Below are 18,886 nucleotides of genomic sequence, written 5' to 3'. Positions count from 1 at the left end.
TAAAATCACATTTGAGAAATTTCTAGCTATGTTTTAAGTAACTACATATTGTTTTACCACAATTGCTTGCAATCTCCCAATCTGATTTGCTAATTTCCCATTGTCGATAAGAGTCTAGACAAATCCACGAGGCCTGCTCACAAAAAATTATTATTTCACGGGGAAAGGTCTGAGGTATTAGCCCAGTTATTCTCTGATGACTCCATACAAGCTAGTAACTTCTAAATTTCATTCAGGTCATGTCAGGAACCAAGTCAAATTTAAAAGGATTTGTACAGAGTCATCAGAGCAAGCTGGTACTTCTAAATGTCACTAAGTTCATGACACGAACCAAGTCAAATTTAGAAGGATTTGTATGGAGTCAAATATCAGAGCAAGACAGGACTAGTGTCTGCGAGACAATTTGCCCCATGATGCTAATTTTTGGGAACCAGATCTTTCAGACGTATCCCAACAAAGCCCATAATTGCAAAAATTTAGTTTCTATGTCATCACCACTTAAGAACTCTTATGTGATTAAATTTCCCTGAGTGCATGGTCATAGAACTCAATAATAAACGCAGCCCATTTTCTTTCTTCAACTTGGGGCATTTTCTAGGAAATATGAATTTTTTTAAATAATTAGGATAGTATGAGAGTATGGAAACACGGCTGTGACTTTGCACAAAATTTGATTGGTTATGTATATTGTCAGACAAGCCTTTTGATTGGCTGGTAGGAAATATGAGTGTGTATCAAGAAAACCTGTTTCACTCAAGTGAAAAACCAGCATTTGTTGTTACTAGGTAATTGTGCCCAAACTACAGCATTAAATTGTATCAAGTCCCAGAGCGATACTGTGTTTAAAAAATCCGTTAAGATACTTGGAGAGCATTTTACATACGATAAACGGTTTAAAAAAAAAGGTGAATTTTGAGGAACTAATTAACGCTATGAAACAAAAGCTACGAATTTGGAGATGGCGAGACCTCACCATTATTAGCAGAATCCAAATTGTCAAAACATTCATTATCCCAATTTTTCTCTATCGAGCCAGCTTGTTATGCTTTGACAAGGAATTTTTGAAGAATTCGAATACGATAATTTATGATTTTATCTGGAAAGGTAAAGATAAAGTTAAGCGTTCTGCGATTATAAATGATATCGAAAATGGGGGACTCAAAGCGCCGCACTTGGAAACTATAATTGAAACTCAGAAAATACTTTGTTGCAAGAAACTCGCAAATGATCAGGCAGCCAGTTGGAAAACTATTTTATTAAATTACTTACAGCCAGTTGGAGGTAAAATGATTTTATGTTGTAATTTTGACATTAAAAAACTGCCTATAAGGTTACCAACATTCTATGAAGAATGTTTGATTTGCTTTGCTAAGTGTTCAGCAGCAAATTATGATTCCATTCAAATACCTCACACGGTCGAATCAGTTTCAAACATTATTTAATTTGCATTGATGGAAAATCCTTTTATTTCAAAACGTTGCAAGACTTGGGGACTTACTAGATGAAAATAATGATTTTATTATCAAAAGTAAGTTAAGAGAGCTTAATATCTCACCACTGGAAGCTTTTAGGCTTATGTCTGTGATCGACGCCATTCCGTGAAAAACTCAAAACGTCTGCTTGCGGTATTTGCAACGAACCATTTGTTATACAGGATCAGTGCAAACTGATTTTAAATAGCGAAATAGTTCAAATAAAGTCTGTTGTGTCTAAGACTATTAACAAAGAGCTTCGTAGTAGAGTAATTACTCCTCCGACTGCTCAGTTAAGGTTTAATCATCAATTTCCGGGTGACATCTTGACAGTGTTGATGACCTGGATAGCGGGCCATAAAGTTATATTGCATGCAAGTTAGGCTATATAACGTTTTATACAACAAGTGCTAAAACTATTAAATAACCAACTCTGCTGTTTGAATAGTCAACCATTATTTCTTGAAAAATTTAAACAAAGTACCACTACATAATGAGGACCTGGTACTTTGCTTCAAAGATTATCAAATAGTTGTATTAAGCAATGTTTCCGTCGCTTGCTGGCAAATTCTCATCCATTAATATCAAATTTCGTTGCTCAAGTTGCCTTTCTTTAAAAATGTGTGATAGTTTTCAAAGAATGTGTCTCTGTGACTGAAAGCGGTGAAATTTTGTCCTCTTTTTTTCACAGAATGAAAGGGTCACTGCAGTTTACTAGTAGTTTTGTCACTGGATGTTTGTCACGAATCTTTGCGATATCATGCGAACAGCTCAGAAAACAATGCTTTGGATTACGTTATTCGTGTCATAAATGTTAATATTAAACTTGATGTTTTCATCATTGTCAATCACTTATTAACTGGATTAGGCGTGGTAGAAAAAGAAAGAAAATTGTGAAGCTCCATCAACGGCTGCATTAGTGCCTTATTTTAAAAAAATATAAGCCAATTTTATTGCAAGAAAAGCTGCTCTTTTGTTGTGTTTATTTGTAACATGTTTATTGGCTATTGACTATTTTCACCATTCCATAATGCAATGCAATGCAATTTTGGGGGGATATTTACATAGAAACAATTCAATTTATTTACTCTTGGGACTGTCACTGAACAAAGGAGAAACTATTTCGAGCGTCCTTTAACACTTTAATTAATATCAGTTAAAATATAAATTATAATACATTAAAATTATAAGCCTCTTATATCTATAATCAGTAACAAAAGGATGTTACTGATTATATAGATATAAAAGACATTTTTTCCCTTTGCAGGCTCATCTTGCTTTTCTGTTGGGAGAAAACATGTGTACCAGAAAATATGCATAAGAAGTTGCAGCAGTAAAAGTTTGTAAATTACTTACATAACACTTGACAACACTGGATTTGATGCGAGAGTACATTTATGTCACAGAATGGTATTGCGTATGAATTTTGGACAATCAGGCAAACCCAATGCAATACCAGTAATTCCCAATGTATTATCCTTAAGTGATATAGTCAAGGTCAAAGGTGGAAACAAATTATTCCAAATTTAATTTTGTAACATTATCCCAAGTAACATTTTTAGGGTTGTTGTTAGGATTTCTACCAAGAGGATAAAAAACAACATTAGGAGATTATGAAGTTGAAATTGGTCTTTTGTTGTGTTCATTTGTAACATGTTTATTAGCTATTGACTATTTTCACCATTCCATAATGCAATACGTTTTGGGGGCATATTTAGATAGAAACAATTCAATTTATTTACTCTTGGGACTGTTAGTGCACTGAATAACTATTGTTTTAATGCAAATACCCCCCAAAATATAATGAATTATGGGATTGGTGAAAAAAGCGGATTCCCAGACTCATGAATCTGATGATAAAGGTACTGCTTTTTGAGCAACAATTTAAAAGATTTGGCATATAGGCCCTACTTTATACCTAAAGCATATCCAGTGGAATTATGAAATGTACGAAATCAAATGAATTAAGCTTACCCTTTTTCTTAATGATGCAAAATTTAGACTAGATGTAGCTCTCACTAAGCGCCAACGAGGAACCATTCATAACAAATACTAATTTGTAATTTTAAAACACAGAGTGATGTTTTGTGCACGGCATGTTTTTGTAGTCAAGTATTCAAGACAACTTCAATGTCTGAAATTGTGATGTGAACATTTCGATCGACAGCGGAGAAATGCCAAAATGGAAAGAAGGTTTGGGTTTTAAATCATCGCGGTATTACCGTTTCAACAAAAGAATATAGAACAAAAATGAACCCAACGATAACTTTTTATCTTTTAAGCTATAAACAGTAACAATAGAATTCTACATTTCATTGACAAAAACGTTATTTGAGGCTTTACACAAAAACTGACATGGATTTCGTTGTGAGGCTTGTTGTATAGTTTAGTCAAATCTCTAACATGTGAGCATAAACAGTAACAAAATATTTCGATTATATTATGTCCTTCGTATTCGAACAGTTGGCAAAGGACATGCACAAACTATTTGCTTTGGAAATTGGAAATTGGAAATTCCTGACCGTGAGGTTGGTGAAGGAGTAGGAGTTACCAGTTGTTAAAGTATGGACAAGTGGTTCCCATATGTGAATCATGTATGAGCCAGTTTTGTCCTCTAAGACGCAATCTTCTTTCACATGGGTTGTTGCCCCAGTGGATCTGAGAACAACAGCCTTAAGATCTTCTTTTCCCATAGTGAGGGAACCACTAATATTTACTTTCTCTTTGGGTGTAAATTTTTTACTTCAGACACAGTAACTGACGTGGCAGCACTTGATTCTGCCGTGCTTTCAAGCTTTGGTTGGTCGATGTAACTAAATGACACATCCGATAAGCCTGCCTTATGTACTGCTGACTGTTGGTTGAAAATGCAGTCGTTATTTTCTTTTACAACAATGTTCTTGAGCTGTACTGGGCTCTTTGTATCCTCGAAATGTCTCAAGGAATCGTGGGCATGAAGATTAAAGCCTAGCAAACGTTTCTTTTTAGTGGGTGATGTCTGAAGCTGAAAGTCGTACCACTGATGCTTTGTTTTAAGGGACTTCTTAATCGGACTGAGGTTGTGAATAAACCTGTGCTCGTTCGCTGCAAATAAACAAAGATGGGTAGAATATGAGTGAGAGGATTACGTTCAATTGCTTTGATGATGATAAATAATCTTGTGGTTTTGGATATTTCAAGGAAATTACACATTGCAGGTAAGGCTTGAATTATTAGGGAGTCGGCATAAGCCCTCATTATTACAGAGAAAAAAAAACAACAAAATGGCCTTTACCTTTCACAGATACAGAAGTCAGGGGCCAAGGGGCTAGGGTTGCTACAAATACAGGGACACCAGTTGTCCCTGTGAAGGCGTAGACCACTTAGGGGCATGAATACTTATTAGATAAAATTGCAATACTTATAATAATTCCTTTTGCTTGCCATTGTCTGCAACAAAGAATGTTTTATTAACTGAATGCATTAACTCAAATGAAGAAAAAAGGGGCAATGCAATCATTTGTCTTTGGATGTTTTGCTTTAGCTTTTGCAGAACATGCTTTACTGGATAAAGTCAAACTTATTCAAGATGTGCATTTTAGAAGTATTTTTAGATAAAGAATCAAGTCTATTTTCCTCTAACAATCTATATTTCAAAAATGTTGATTTTTTGTAAGCTTGTAGCCTTTCAAATGTCATTGGGTCGATTACGAGATCTTGGAGTTTTTTTACTCTACTAAGAGTAACGTATGTCATACGAGGTGAATTCTCTGAAGGGCCGAGATCTACCCATGCTTTTTTTGAGAGTTAGGCCTTGGCTCTTGTGAATAGTCATTGCCCATGCTAGCTTTAAAGGAAGTTGTTGTCTTTCACATTTCTTGACACCTGTAGTCTCCGTGAACCATCAAGAGATGCGTTTACCTCTTCATGTGTTGCACTTACACATTTGAGCGAAAGTAAATGATGCATAACTTCTTAGATTGAATAGTCTCTTTGTCCTACACTTTTAATCATAATTTGCTTTAAAATGTTATGAATGTCACTTGTATCTGATATTTTACTAATAACATTGGTGAATGCATTATTTAGAACTGAAGAAGCTTTCTCTCCTTTTGATGTGTACTTTACAAGATATTCCAAACATGCTTGATAACCTACAATGATTTGAATATCACAATTTGCTCTTCATCCTTGGAGTTGCAGTGGTTGGTGACGGTTTAATCTTGAATCATTTCGCTTAGTAACAATAGTTGCTCTGTATTTTGTTTGGCCTGATTTAGAGTTCATTGCTTCAAAATATATTCTTGTCAGTTTTCAAAAGGAAATTTGAATCTGCAGCTTAATTCATTTGTTACTTTCTCTTAGACAATACTTAGTACTACACATTGTATGCCTCTCAACAGAATTCAATAAATTCACATAGTCTTCTTCTTTTTGTTTGTCGTTCAAGGACAGATAGGGTGTTTGACATGGATGAGAATCTGGTTTGGACCACCCTTCTTCTGGATAACATGGATTCCAAGTTGTTACAATAAAGTCAACATACTGATAAACAACAGACTCAGCTCGTATACCCTGATTTTTCTTACTCTCTAGTTCTAATATTTCTTCTGCTGACAAATATACTTTGATGCTAAAAAACCTTGTGATGCAATTTTAGTTAGTTCGCAAAGTCGTGGATCGTTATTCAATTTAGCGACTCCATAACAATGAATTGAACCTCTCTGAACTGCGTACTCATATCTGTGCCAATGCCCAGAAGCCCCTAACGACTCTTTTAACCAAAACTTCACAAAACGATCTGTTCGCTCAGTAAAAAACCAATCCAAAATATATGGATTTTCAAGAACATTTTGCTGCCTGATTGCTGGTTGAATGTGCTCAGAGTGAGGGTCAGAAAAAAGTTCATGAAATTCAGGCCAATGGTGTTCAGCACATGATAAAAAGAAAAAAATTCTAGGAGGTCCTTCTTGAGCAATGGTAGCCCTCAAATCCTCTTTAGCTTTGTGCCAATAGCTATTGCTACCAGTGACATTTTTAGCATAATGCATAAGCTTAGCCATTAAAGTGGAATATGTATTTGATTGAAGCATCTGTTGAAGTTTTCCTACAGTTAACTTAGCATCACCAGGGTTTTGCTTTAAAAAAATGTTTCCCTGACTAAGGAGTCTGTGCCTTTGAATCATATTAAATGCCCAATAAGCAAACTGTGGGTGACTTGCAAACCTATATGTCCATTTACCATTATTATATTCAGCAAATTTAATCAAATGTTTTATTTTATCTCCGAGGGTTACATGACGCATTGTAGCACTGTTAGTAGGATCTCCTTTACTATCTGGAAACAATGCAGGAAATGCCATAGTAGCTAAATATTCAATTTTAAACTCATTTAGAGGGCTTGAATTCCTATGAGGCCAATTGACTTTGTGGTTTTGTAATAACTCATCTGTAATTAGTTTCTTCTGTGCCTTTATTTATTTTACCCTTGCAAATTAAAGCTAGGAATTCCTAGAAAATCCTAGGAAAAAATCCTAAGAATTCTTAAGAATTCCTAGGAACAAAGGTGTGAATTTTATAATAATCTTGTAGAGCTCACATTAGATTTGCTACTACACAGGAATATAAAATAACAACAATAATTCTTCTGAAATCATTAAATTTTAATCAAAAAGTAATGTTTATTAAATTGCACTTTCATTAAATGGGTACTGTTATACCAACATAATACAATTAAATAAGATCTATGAATCAATTTTGCATACATGTAGTTGTATTTTAGTACAAATTTCCATTTATATAATCAACTCTTTCCCGATAAATAATTAGAATATAAAAGTTATCTTCAATAAACGTGATCAGAAACATTATGAAATTTTCTTACAACTGTAACTGGAGGAGAAAATGTTGGCCTTCAGAAACAAAAATTGGACCTAATTTACTGTAAGTTCAAGATTCATATTAACAACCTACATGTCTTATTATCCTTTTGGTCTCTTGATATTTTGTGTCCTAGTCGAGGCCAAAAGATCAGTAATTTCACTTTTTTTTTTTCATTCTGGGTTCAACATGAAGACAAAACATTTAAAAAGCTCCAAAAAGTACATTATGTGAAGAAAAACATGTCAAGGAATTTCTTCATATTTTCCAAGAGCTAATCTAAATATCACCTTTGAATAGATCTTATTCACAATGGCCGCCATATCATGCAAATTAGCTACACACTTCTGAGGGGGCAAACAACGCAAGTTCGAGAAGTTATAACGAATATCTTAGCTACACAGATGATTTGTCTCGCGTTCATTGAATGTTCATTAGAAACTTGCAACTCTGTTATTGCTGTTTTCAATGTCCATAAAATAGAGGATGTTCACCCCTTTAGGGATGACTGTCTCACTTCATCTGGAGTGAAGAGGTGAAAAAGTAATACTTTCAATCCCTCAAGGGGCTTTGTTGTGTTTCTCACCATCTGAAGCAACCGGATCTGAAAGAAAAATGTTAATTTAGGTTTTTATTATTACCAAAAATTTAATCTTATCAACTGATGTAGTTATCTGTAAGTGCACAAGTCAAAGTGTGAACCATGTGAAGCAAATATAATAAGTAATAAACATCTTGCTAACCTGTTTTTGTGGGGAAAGAAACTTTAAGGAAGCAATAATCAAGTACAAGTAGCAAAGAAATCACATGTTACACATGTCATACAATGTATAGGAAAGATATATGTTTGAAATCACCCTCTTTGTTATTCCAATGTCAGCCACCCAAGTGGGCATAACAAATCTTTCTTTGAGCAGCTGCACGTAATTACAATAGGTGATGTAATTGATATCTTTGTTATTTTTTAGCTAAATCAGGCACACATTGATTTTCCTCAAATTCAAATAGCATTTTGATTAGTGCTTCGGGCTAGATGATTTGCTCAGCTCGTTAATTTATCAGTAGCATTGTGACTAGTGACTGGCCTGTGAAATGCATGGGACGATCATGAACGGGCCGAATTGGAAAGGGTGAAAGGTATGTAAGTAAATTCCAAGAAAGCTATGGAGGTCATAAAAATGATTTGTGGAAAACCTGGTGCACCATATAGACTTTGGTCAAATAACCGGCCTTTTAAGTCCTAGGATCTAGCAGGAAATAACTTTGCTTTCAAGAAAGGAAATGATACAAGTTATTACAAGTCTTTCAATGATCAAAATCACAAGTGGAAGGTGAAAGAAAGCAGACAATGGACACGCAGCATGAAATAACCGCCTGTGAACGCGCACTGAATGCAGCGCTGAATGCCATGCTTTTTAACAACAATCGCCTGACTTTAACAATAATGAGTTATAGTTAATACTTTCACCATTAACAAACACGGATATTTTTCACATTATGAAACATACTTACCAAAAACTTTAAGAATTGTTGCTTTGTAAATGGCGAGCCTTCGTTTGTTTGAACCGGTTGATATTTCCACGTGAGTGCCTTCTCGCCATTGCCAACAACTTGCTTCTCATTCACCGCACTGACAGTATCCTCGTTCTCCCATTGAACAACAATAAAAACCATCTTAACTCATTGTAAAAGCCACAAAAATCGATCCACGGTATTCAAGTAAGGGTGCCAAAAGCAAATGAGAAAGGCTTCTTTGTTTCGAACACGAGGTCATTGGCTCAAACGGTAGATGCTTCATATATGCAACATTAAAGGAGAATCTGCTGGATTATTGCAGAAACAAGCAAGAACAGTCACACGAAGATCGCATAACTTCGCCGATTTAGATTATATTCCATGGATCCAAATTCAGTCGGATATATTGACGACAACAGACATTATGAAAAGCTCACTCATGAAATGGAACCCGCTTTAAATGTTTGATTTGTCATCGAACGTTGTCGAGGAAACATCGACACTCCGGTTCTGTCCACCAGGTTGTCACTGCGTAATATTATAGCGGTGTCTGCATCTGAAGTATGCAGATTTCGAAGCACTGAACCAATCAAATCTGCAGTTTCAAAGCTGCTGTCAATGCGTTCGAACCCAGAGGCAAAGGTAGAAGGTAAATGTTATTGGGACTAATGGGACAGTGTATAATTTGGGAATGCATTTAACAAGAGTCCTGAAGGTGTATTTCCTCCAGAGGCTGTCTATTTTAGCCCAATTATTTGAAGGTGTTTTGTGTTGAATAATCAAATTTGGTGAAAATAGAGAAGTGTTGACAAGGAACTAAATTTTCTTCCCATGATTTTCATATTGGTCTCTTCATTTAAATATTTTAATTGGTTAGAGAGTAAGGACCATTAATTATTTTTGTTGTTGTTTAAGAACTTAATGTGACATTCCACTGTGTAGATAATAAACTTGGCTAAGTTAGAAGTACAGAATGTGATTGAAGTCATGGTAAATTTCTTATTGAAGTCCATCCACCCTTTGTATCTCTTTACTTTAGAATTCTCAATAATTCGCAATATTTCCCAGTGGTCTATTATTGACCTTTCTCAAAACATCTTAAAAATTCCCCTTGTTGTCTACTTCTGTCTTGGAATTGTTGGGAATTCCTAGGAATTCCCAGTAATTTCCAGCAGTACAGTTATCCAATCTCAGAAATTCTCAAAAATTCCCAGATTATGAAGTTTTCCTAATTTGCATGACTTGGAATTGTTGGGAATTCCTAGGAATTCCAAGTTTTTTGGGAATTCATTTCGCAAGGGTAAGCTGTACAGGGTTAAGAATTCTACTACTCAGTTCAGTGTCTTCATTGAATGGTATTTCATCAAGAGGTCCTCTGTCTGGATCAATTTCATTATCTTCACTCTTCTCAGTACAATCGATCTTATGCAGCTCAGTTGGAATGCCATCAGAAGGTAACAAAGCCAACAACTCATAATCAATAGTAATATTCTTAAACACAGGGTTATGTTGAACTAACCAGTGCAGAGCACAGCTGACCTTTTCACGTCTCACAGTGAGGTCTTTTTAAGAATTATCCTTGCCCTTGACTGATACAAGAATTACTGGCAGTTCACTAGGGTATCTTGGCAATGAGTTTGCTAGTCCCTGGATATCTTGAGAAAAGTTGATACAATGGCCTTTATATGCTTTTTGTCCACCTGGTTTTGTATAAACAGAAATCACTGGGAAAACATGTGCTATTAACATTTCCTCTAATTGTGTTAAACCTTGCAATTCATTTGGCACTTGTGAAGGTGTCATTCCATTCTGAGATGAAAATTGTTTCACTCCATTCTTGTCACATGAACATCTTGAGCAGATATAAGGAAATTTTTTTTTACCTTTTGATGATAATGGCCATGCCTCATGGCAAACTTCACAAATATAAATTTTGAATTTAAGTGAATTATGAAAGTCTTGCCTGCTTTTGATAGCCCATTTCTGTACATGAATTGGTCCACTCTTTATACTCTCAAATTGAGATAAATATGTTAGTTTGTCAACATTATGCACTGGTTTATCTAGTATATGCCCGTTTGGAAATGTTGTTACTGGTTCAAGTTCATGACATTTATTGTCTCGCTTTTTCTGCCTGCACTTCCTAATTTGAACATTTTGTTTTTTCAATGGTGCTTGTTTCCCATCCTCTGTCTCATTATCTTTTATTCTCTTTCTGTACCTCCTCATGTATTGTTTTTGTTTTTCTTGTCTTAAAAGTTTTTCACTCTCTGTCTCCTTAGCTTTTTTAGCAGTTTTTTAATTCTTCATATGTGCATTTACAACATTAAAGTTAAGCTTTCTTTCTCCATCTATCAATTGGTTAGTACTTATTTCTAGTCTCTGTCGTGTTTTGGGTATGTGAATTTCTTTCTTCAAATCATCAGAGGCTTGGTATTCTTTATCCTCTAATTTTGAAAAAGAATGCTCTGGCATTAATGTAGATGAATCATTGCCTTGATGTATATTATTATCAACAGATGGCATGAGAGAAGTTTCAAAGACAGCAAAATACCATCCATAGGCATTAGTATCCAAAACATCTTGAAATGTAGCATATTGTTGAACTGCAGTACACGTCATCATAATACAACCAATAAAAGCCACTGTTTATGGCAATGGTGAAATGGTGGCTGGAACAACGCTCAACAGCTTTTAATAAGTAAAAATTACCTAAGACTTCCATACTTGTTCGTAGAACAGTTTGACGAAAAGAAGTTAATGATAATTCAATAAGTAAAAATATTTTTATGGTAACAAAATGTTGCAAAGCTGAAATATCACCAGAATGCCTTTGACATGAATCACAAAAAAGGGGTCTGCTATTAGGCAGAGCAGCTTCTGAAACACAGTTTTCAAACTCAGTGGGCAAAATATTTGGGCAAGTAATATACAACACAGTGGTGCTTGTAGTTTTCACTATTTGATTGTTGCATAGGGTAGAACAAGTCAGATTACATAGTTCAATAAGAAATAATGATTTCAGATCATTTGTTAAATCTCCAAATGTTTGCATGGTAAATATATCACTAAAAACAGCATTTGCAGTCATTGCAGAAAATGATGTACAGCGACCTCTGGTTAGTGACCATACAGGCTCTCGTACAACCTCAACAGCACCTTTGATTGCAAGAGTCATACACCTGTAGATAACTTGAAAAAAATGATTGCATGTAACGTTTTCAAGATGATCGCAAAAAACAAAATAACACAGCTCAAGAAAGTAATCAATTGCACAAGAAAATTTCCCTACATTGGTCAAACAATAATTACGAAAGTGATCTCTCACATTTGACCCTTCATGTAAGTATGTACAAATACTATCAGTGCTATCACATATTGCATTGTGTTTTTCTTCCAAGACTTTAGTAGCTTCTGAATTTATGTTCCCAAAAACAATGTGTGCTTCTTTGTTTGAAATAATTAAAGAATTGAAGCTACCATTCGAAGGATAAGCTATTCGCCTTGACAAGTTTTTCCCCCTAAATCTAAAAATGATGATGCTGCAATTTTGGCACACACTCCCTAATTTTAATAGATCATTGTGGGTAGTAAGATTGGGAAAGAGTAACAACATAAGCAATAGACTGATCATTTTCCAAACTTTGTGCATTTTATAGCTCTACGTGTACTTTGTACTTTAGTTTGCACCAGTGGGTTCAAAAAACATTTGATACGCTCGACAACACAGGAATGAATTGATGAAGCTGACAGTTAATTTACAAAGCACTCTGTTTATTGTAGCTTGCTCGCTCGTCGCTTGAAACGTTAGTTTTGCTTTGAATTTGATTAACTTAAGCTTAAGTTAAGTTAAATCTCAGTTGCTTTGCTTGCTTTTTGCTTGCTGGCGGTGACAAACTTGGCTCGTTGGCGGGTAGTTTGCTACAGTTGTCGTTTGCTTTTGCTTTGCTTAGATTCAATTCAGCTTAAAGAGGTTTCTCAGTTTCTTTGATTGCTTTATGCCCGCTGGAGTTGTCTGGATTTGGCACGCTGGCCGAATTTGGCACTGTGGCCGATTACTCTTTGGGCTCGCTGGCCGATTATTGAGCTTGCTACAACAAGTTGCAAAAATAGTGGAGACACTGCCTTCTTGATGCGTTAGTAGCTTCCCCCATCTCTCCCACACTGCGATCCCCTTCCCCCCTTTGCTAGCAATACTAAATCATGTGGAAAACTTGAACGGTCAACATTGAAAGAGGGAGAGGGAGCGGGGAGGTGGGAAATGATTAAATTCTAGATTTGGTGGGAATGGAAAGGTAGAAAAGATGTTTTTTAACGGGAGTGTCTCACCATTTTTGCAACTTGTTGTCTGAGTTGCTTGTCATTGTATTGCTATCCGGTCACTTTGTATATTGGGGCGGGAAGGAGTTGGTGTTTGGCATTTAGTATGGGATTTCGAAAAAAAAAAAGGATTATTATGCGATATCTCGTGAATGGAAAATGGCCAGCGATAAAGTGGAATTTGGGGAGTTTCCGGTACGATGTAATCGGAGGCTATTTTTGTGCTTTCTGTGAGTTAGGTGGAAAACACATGTCATTTGGTAAATATAACGCTGCGATCACCGTCGTGTCGCTTTTTATGGTTTGCTAGAAACATGTTCGAACCCATGTGTAAATAATTTGTGGCAAACAAATATATTTCGGTTGATACATGACATCTAAAGCTTGCGTAATATGTACGAAATTAGGTGTTTACATATGTGAAACAAAGATCACCGCTACTTTAGAATTGTCATCGCGTGCCATTAAAAGGGAACACCCACTTTCCGAAAAATAAGGTGTTAGCAAACATTGTCAGAGAAAGGTACGTTTTCGTGAAGGAACATTTTTACGATTACTTTCTTGTTAGTCTGCTTTCCGCGAAGGGATTTCTAAGGCTTAGTAGGACGTTTTGTAAGGGACGTGTCGGGTAAAGGTAAACTCTACGCAGTGCACGCTTCTTTGAAATGGAATTTCTTCAAGGATATGACAGCACTGATTCAGAATCTACTGATACAGAAAATATGACCAATAAGAAAGTAGAAGCTAGTGCAGTGCCCCCCTCAATGCCTAATCTGAATGCGAGAGCTGTGCGACAAGTGTATTTGATCATCTACAGACAGGCTGATTCGAAGAGGTTTCCCACAAGAGAATCTTTCGCGCAAGCTATTGTGCGCTCTTTTAACAGCACACTTATATTGTTGAGCACTGGGTTTGTTGCAAGGAAGCTCACCATACCACGGGTTTCCACTACCACATGGCTATTAAACTTCAGAGTACGGCATTTCAGTTCATTTTTCAAACTTACATTACAATTATTACAGCGCGTGGAAATACACCACTAAGAAAGATAGCAATTTCTTGGAAAGTGACAATCATCCGGATTTATCAGATTTAAAAGCGCCTAAAACAGATACTGCATCAAGTTCTAGGAAGAAAAGTTCTAGCGAGAGCGATAATGATTCAAACACTGATCCAAAAAGTAATTCTGAAGACTACCAGATCGCCTCCAACGACAGCAGGGCTTTCAAAGGCAAAAAACGGAAAAAGCGCATGTCTTCATTTGATTTATCCGAAATAATCATTAGAAAGGGCATAAAAACTAGAACTGAACTGTTGGCTTATGCCAATTAACAGAAATCTCAAGGAAAATATGACATTGCAGAGTTTATTGTTAACCGAGGTCCCCGTGTTGTAGCTGAGGTCTTAACAACTGCCTGGGAAATGAATACAGCGCAAGAAAAACTAGATCGTGCTAAAAAATCTCGTATTGAAATTCTGGAAGAAGCATCACAAGGAGAATGTGCAGCAGGCTGTAATGGACAGTGGCTGACTTGTGCTACGGAGGTACTCGAGCAAAATGGTATTCGGAAAGAAAGTTTTACTACAGCCATAAAGGATCTACTTCAGAAGAGCCGTAGCAAATTTCGAAATGTAATGATTTGTGGCCCAGCAAATTCAGGGAAGACTTTTCTGCTGAACCCTCTTACAAGTGTCTACAAAACATTTTGCAATCCGGCTTGCACCTCATTTGCTTGGGTGGGAGCGGAAGAAGCTGAATGCATTTTCTTAAATGATTTTCGCTGGTCGCAACAAATTATTTAGTGGCATGATTTCCTTCTTATGCTTGAAGGCCAGATGGTCCATCTGCCTGCACCTAAAACGCATTACGCTAAAGACATTGTCTTTGACAAAGACACTCCTATTTTCTGTACAGGAACAACACTTCACAGCAAAAAAAGCTGAGTAAATTTAACTAAAAAATCATTGCATCCATACTGAGTATCTATAGTGAGTAATCTTAAGCAGTGTTGCTGAGTAAACTGTACTCAGGGGTTTGAGTTCAATTGACTCTGCAATGAGTACAAATACTCAAAGTCTGGGGTGAAAATACTCGGGGGTTTGAGTTCACCTGACTCTGCAATGAGTAAAAATACTCAAAATCAGGGGTAATAATACTCGAGAGAAATGCATCCATATAGTCCAGTCAATATATTGATAAGACCCATCACAAATTGCAACAGAATTTATTTCTTCACTATCCATATCAGAAAAGTGTCCCGATCAACATATCAAAAGTCTAGAAAAATCTACGAAGGGGAAGTGACTTAATTTCTTACTTATACATCACACCTCTATTGGTACAGCATGAAAACGAGGCTACATACAATAACCTACTCTTAAATGTATTTCTTTTATCGCAAATTTACTAATGTCATTCAAACAAGAAAGATAATGATCCAGACATCCTCACAAGTTCTAATTCAACTGGGCAGGACAAATGAATCACGAATTATAATCCTTTTCCCTAGTACGTTTCTAATTTTACAAATAAGCCTTTAAAGATCAGCATGGGAACAAGACTAAATACAAAACAACTTTCCTTGTTTACTTTTCACGATGGAAACATCACCGGCTTAATTGAAATAAAGTAAAGCTATAATCTAGACACCTTAGCAGACAGTGTCAATTTGGAAGAATGCATGAATCATACATCATCATCATCGTCATCATCTTCACTTTCACAGACATCCGGCTGGACAGAGTTGGTGCAACCTGAGCCTCTACACTGACCACAAGCAGTTGAACGCTCTAGGTTGTGTTTTCTGCAGGTACATCTAAGGCTGCTGCAGTCTGTGGAGCAGTTGCATCTCACAATTTGAAGGAGGGCTTGAGGTGCTGGAGGTAAGTGTGTCATGATAGGAAGAAGCAATCTTTCACTGGCCTTCCATCCCCATTCTTCTGCTGACATGGTTTCTCCAACCCCCTTCCACTGTTGGACTTGAAAGTACACATGTAGGCTGTGATATCTCGCTGCTGCTGATGTAGGGGGTAAGCTCTGTGGCTGAACTTGTGAAGTGTTGGTGGCTACCTTTTCACAGTACCGTCGGTATCGAAGAGAATCCAGTCCTTCGTCAGACTTGCCATTGTAAACACAAACCAGTGCCTTTTCACCCGCTGCGACAACATCCTCCTTGGAGGCAGATGTGTTGTAGAACACTTGTGCTTGATCTCGAAAATGCTGGCTGGCGAAGAACTTCTTCAGTGAGACGCCCTTACCAGTACCATAGAAGCGAGAAGTGGTATCACATGCAAGGATTGCATGGATGAACAACATGTTGCTGCATACCTCTTGACCAAGCTTCTGCTTCAGCACTTTCATGTTTCAGACCCGCCATTTTATCGAATTGGCCTTTGGCTCAGGCTGAAAGAATAACTCAAATGCATCCAATTCCGTGTGATAGCACAATAGGATAAGAAGATCGGTGTCATCCCCGACAAGCACGGTGTTTATCCTTCTTGCACTTTCCACAGATGTCTGTACTATGAGGAGATCAGCATCTGCTTGGGAGTGACGTGTTTGGCAATTTCTCTTCTGCAGATAGCTGCTCAGCATATTGATGAAGGATTGCTTGTTGCTTGAATTTGACAAGAAGTGATCTTTCTTCATGGTAACTTTCATATCATCAGAAAATGTGACGGTTGTCCCTGTTTTCCCTCCTGCTCGCCTCTGCTGTGTCATATCCTTTGTGGAACTGCTAGTGTAACCATCAAAGACAACAATTGCTTCACCATACTTCCGAGTCACGTAGTTGCAGTACAAATCACAGATGTCCCTATATGTAGGAAATCCACGTGGCCAAGGGATCCAATGAAGAAGCGCACCACCATCCAACACATATTGGACTTCACCGGTTGGCCCAGCAGGATCGGAAGGCCGCTTGGCCCAGATAGCATCTGCTAGTACTGGCTTTTGTGGCTGAAGCAGCATTAACGAGGAATCAAATAGAGCTGTTGGATAGCTACATAGTTCATGCTGGAACATGGCTTCCATGTCATCCAGTGATTTACTGGCAATAATCAGACGCTGAAACAACAGCTGCGGATCCACCTGGATCTTCTCTCCATCAATTTTAACAGATTACTTTGTACTAAGTGTGATGACCTGATTACTTCTTTTGAACTTGAATTCCACAGCTGATTTTCCTGTCATGGATTCTAAGATGGTCTGTCCGATCTCCTTAGCATTTTCCACATTCACGGAACTGTCACCATGGACGTCATTCATGATGTTGATCAGATCTTGATGAGGTGTGAAAGGGTTTCTTTCTGCTAGAGAAAAAAGCAAACTCTGGGTGTCCTTCATGTCGCGGGCTTGCCTGGTCATATCCTTGTTCTGCTCGCCTGTGCTGTAACTTACACCGGTGAGGTCCAACATGACACGATTCATCTCGGCACAGGCAGGCATGGAGAGCAACCAAGTCAGTCGCTGTCTTTCCGTCATCCCACGTCCTCTGGTAAGACCACCACTTGTCTTAACGCTTCTCATTAGCACTTGTTCAATCACAAGATCTGTCGAGAGTCCTGCCCACATGCAGTTGCTTCTTCTAACTACATGGAACCCAGCTTCAAATTTCCTGTATACATCTGGATGTTCACTCTCAAGGCTGTTCATGGATTGCAAGTACAATATGGCACTTTTAGTATACAGATTGTGCCCTGAGGCAGCCAGATAGGGAAGCATCTCTGACAAAGCTTGTAGATGGAGTCTCCAATTACCGGTTCGCTCAACCTTTATGAACATGCGAAGGATGTCTACCATATCGATATACTGCAGCAAGAGCGATGGTGTGCGGTCGGCCTTCATGAAATCCCTCTGTTGTTGGAGATGGCCTTTTATCCTGTCTAGAACATCAGCTGCACTAATTTCTTCTGCTGACTTTTTTTTGATTATTAACTCATCATACAGGGCACGAGCTTCCTGAAGGTCAGGATTCTGTCTGGGATCTGCAGTAGATGGCGTATTTGATGCAACATCTTCATCTTCATCTTCATCTTCATCTTCAGCTGCCGCTGACTCATTTGGCGTATCTTGCATTCCTGAAATGGGAACTGTCAGAGCTTTGGATAGCATGAGTGTGTTAAGAGCTGCATCTACAAGAAGATGTGCACGCACTGCTCGAGCAATAGCTTTACCAGTAAAGATGTGCTAAACTGCGTTTGGTGCATAAATCATCTCTAAAAGCTCTTTTAATCCAGATCCTGCCATGAGATTGCCAATGCAGCCGAGAAAACTCATCTCAGTATGGAATCCAACAAGACGCAGGACTATTTCACAAAGGTCACTTCCCAGAGGTTCAGACATAATGATTGTCAAAGCCTTCCACCACAGTGGTTGATCAAAAGTAATAATTGGTGTTACGTTAATGTGGAGAAGATGCAAGTAGGGTCACTTGAACTCATGTCAATCATTGGGAGGAATGTCACAGAGGACTGACCCGGGTGGTTACCATGATGAACATACTGCATCATACCAGACCAAGCTGGTTGAGAGAAACCAAATAAGAGTGACGTCTTCCATAGAATATCAAGATTGGCTGTTGGATCAAGGGCTTTCTGGATAACTATGTCATTGTACTTTATCTCTATTTCCTGGTTTGCTAAGCCCTGGTGCTGTATTTGGATGCATCCTTCTGTGGAAATATCTTCTGCATTAACTTGTCTCCTTGGAACAAGTTGGC

The 18,886-nt window shown here is 37.5% G+C and overlaps 2 pseudogenes; both read right to left on the bottom strand.

The window, feature by feature from the left end:
* Positions 1 to 5,300: 5,300 nt before the first annotated feature.
* LOC138053641 (uncharacterized) lies at positions 5,301 to 11,937 on the bottom strand (annotated as a pseudogene).
* Positions 11,938 to 15,852: 3,915 nt separating this feature from the next.
* Positions 15,853 to 17,889, bottom strand: LOC138053640 (uncharacterized; annotated as a pseudogene).
* Positions 17,890 to 18,886: the final 997 nt, after the last annotated feature.

Source organism: Montipora capricornis, chromosome 6 (assembly GCF_036669925.1).
Source record: "Montipora capricornis isolate CH-2021 chromosome 6, ASM3666992v2, whole genome shotgun sequence".
NCBI lineage: Eukaryota > Metazoa > Cnidaria > Anthozoa > Scleractinia > Acroporidae > Montipora > Montipora capricornis.
This window is presented reverse-complemented; position numbering and strand designations above follow the sequence as displayed.